General features: G+C 49.2%; 1 protein-coding gene across 4 annotated transcripts in view; it reads left to right on the top strand.

The window, feature by feature from the left end:
* The window catches only part of UGGT1 (UDP-glucose glycoprotein glucosyltransferase 1), a 184,855-nt gene that overhangs the window by 113,654 nt on the left and 68,186 nt on the right, over positions 1-3,015 (top strand). The gene's annotated exons all lie outside the window — the stretch shown is intronic.

Raw genomic sequence — 3,015 nt, 5'->3', positions numbered from 1 at the left:
GATGGTTTCTTTTCCTGTGCAGAAGCTTTTTATTTTGATGTAGTCCCATTTGTTTATTTCCTCCTTAGTTTCCATTGCCCTAGGAGTGGTATCGGTGAAGAAATTGCTTCGGCATATGTCTGAGACTTTGCTGCCTTTGGATTCCTCTAGTATTTTTATGGTCTCCCATCTTAGTTTAAGTCCTTTATCCATTTTGAGTTTATTTTTGTGTATGGTGTAAGTTGGTGGTCTAGTTTCGTTTTTTTGCATGTATCTGTCCAGTTTTCCCAACACCATTTATTGAAGAGACTGTCTTGACTCCATTACATGTTCTTGCCTCATTTGTCAAATATTAATTGAGCATAGTGGTTTGGGTCGATTTCTGGGTTCTCTGTTCTGTTCCATTGATCTATATGTCTGTTCTTGTGCCAGTACCAGGCTGTTTTGAGAACAGTGGCTTTGTAATACAGCTTGATATCTGGTATTGAGATCCCACCTACTTTGTTCTTCTTTCTCAGGATTGCTGCAGCTATTCGGGGTCTTTTTTTATTCCAGATGAATTTTTGGAGAGTTTGTTCTAGGTCTGTGAAATATGCCGTTAGTATTTTAATGGGGAGTGCATTGAATCTATAGATTGCTTTGTGTAGTATGGACATTTTAATGATGTTGATTCTACCAATCCATGAACAAGGTATGTTCTTCCATCTGTGTATGTCCTCCTCTATCTCTTTTTTCAGTGTCCTGTAGTTTTCCGAGTACAGGTCTTTTACCTCCTTAGTTAAGTTTATTCCTGCTCACAGCAGTGGTGGCTCCTCTGGCTGGTGGGGGCGGGCTGCTCACCGGCTGCTGTTCCTCAGACGGGGGCAGGCTGTTCGCGCCTCCTATAATACTCTTGAAAAAAGCAAGAGTAACTGTGTCTCCAGGTTTGCTGAAGAATTTTGCCAATTGGCTTCTCAATCAGAGGGCTTATAAAGCAGACTGAAGTTACGCTGATGTACATCGAAGTTTTCCATTGGTGTTCCTTTTTGCATTCAGATAAGGACTTCTCACTGCCCGTTGTGCTGAAAATGGTGGTCTTTGGGAAAGGTGTCAGACATATTCCTGTCCAGAAGAACTGGAGACTACAGCATGGCTTGTGACCTTTTGCTTCGTGCTTGATTTCAGGCCATCTCGGGAGTGACTCTTGGACTCAAACATGGGAGAGGTGTCCTTGCTCGGCAACGTGCAGCCCAGGAGCTCGCGAGAAATTTTGCCACATACGAGTAGTGAGGCAGGTCCCTCTGAAGCGCTGGGTCCATCCTTTCCCCTGGTAGGAGCCTGAGGGGCGAGTTCTTGCCTGCAGGCTGGGGGCTGCCCAGCAGCGGTCAGGGTCGGGCCCCAGGACTGAGCGCATCCGCTGCCTGTCCACTGCACTCTGGGGGGCAAGGTGCGCGCAGTCCCGCCCACCTACCCAGCCTCCGTGCCGCAGGATTGGGCGCCGTGGTCCGCTAGCCTTTCCTGCTGAATGTCGCTATTACCACCATGCGGGAGGCCCGTGGAGGGGTGGCGGGAGGTCCAATGCACTGCACGGCGACGTCACGACGTCACACGGGCAAGGGCAAGCAGCGAGCGGAGCGCCACGGAGGCACAGGCACCGGCCGGCCCAGCCCTGGGCACAGACACTCTAGCAGCACCGCTCGGCTGGAGCTGAGGCCTGATGCTCGGCGGGAGAGTGGGAGGCGAAGGCGGGGAAAGGTCTGCCCTTGCGAGCCCTTGGGCTTTCCCATGTCCCCAGTTTCCCCTCCTCCGTGCTAAGGCAGGTGGGAAGGCCCTGCTCTGGCTGCTCTGTCCCATAGTTTTTGAGTAGTTGTGTTTTTATTTTCATTTGTCTCAAGATAGCTTTTGATTTCTTCTTTGATCTCATTGTTGGCCCATTCATTGTTAAGTAGCATGTTTTTTAATCTCCATGTGTTTGTGCTTTTAGTTTTTTTTCTTTTAGTTGATTTCTAGTTTCATACCATTTTCGTCAGAGATGCTTGATATAATTTCAGTCTCTTTAAAATTTTTTTGAGACTTATATTGTGGCCTAATATGTGATTCATCCTAGAAAACGTGCCATGTGTACTTGAAAAGAATGTGCATTCTGCTGCTTTGGTGTGAAATGCTTTATAAACATCCATTAAATCCATTTAGGCTAATATGTCATACTAGTGGCTTGGTGCATGGATTCGTGCACATTGAAAGGAAATTAATTAGAAGAAATATTTTAATATCGCTATTTGCCCTTTCTCTATAATAGAAGTGCCAACCAAATTCATAATCGACAATGACAGATCAAAACACACGTGTGCGACTGGTGACAACGAGAGCTTTATATGTATTGTGCATGCTCGCGTCAACGTTTATTTTTAAATTGCCAGTGCACATCATATGTACCGGCCAGTTGGGCAATCGGGCAGTTGGACAGATGGTCACTTAGCCTTTTATATATATAGACTAGAGGCCAGGTGCACGAATCCATGCACCGGTGGGGTCCCTTGGCCTGGCCTGTGCCCTCTTGCAATCCGGGACCCCTGGGGGATGTCGGAGGTCCGGTGCAGGGATATGACCCAATCCCCGCAGGCCAGGCCAAGGGACCCTGGGCCTCTAGTATGCATATAAGATCTTTGGTTAATCGCTTCCTGCCCTCTCCCCTCCCCCCTTCCCTCTGAGATTCATCAGTCTGTTCCATGTTTCCCTGCCTGTGTGTTGAGCGTCTGCCCCCTGGTGGTCAGTGCACGTCATAGGTGCTGGTCGAATGGTCGCTTAGGCTTTTATGTATATAGACTAGAGGCCTGGTGCACAAAAATTTGTGCACTCGGGGGGAGGGGGTTCCCTCAGCCCAGCCTGTGCCCTCTCGCAGTCTGGGACCCCTCAGGAGATAATGACCTGCTGGCTTAGGCCTGCTCCCGGGTGGCAGAGGGCAGGCCCAATCCCTAGGTGCAGCCCCTGGTCGGGCTCAGAGCAGGGCCGATGGGGGAGTTGGAGCTCTGCCCCCTGTCATGCACAGAGCAGGGC

The sequence above is a fragment of the Myotis brandtii genome, unplaced genomic scaffold, assembly GCF_000412655.1.
Source record: "Myotis brandtii unplaced genomic scaffold, ASM41265v1 scaffold600, whole genome shotgun sequence".
In the NCBI taxonomy this organism is placed as follows: Eukaryota; Metazoa; Chordata; class Mammalia; order Chiroptera; family Vespertilionidae; genus Myotis; species Myotis brandtii.
The sequence above is the reverse complement of the archived record's forward strand: the minus strand, read 5'-3'. Positions and strand labels throughout refer to the sequence as shown.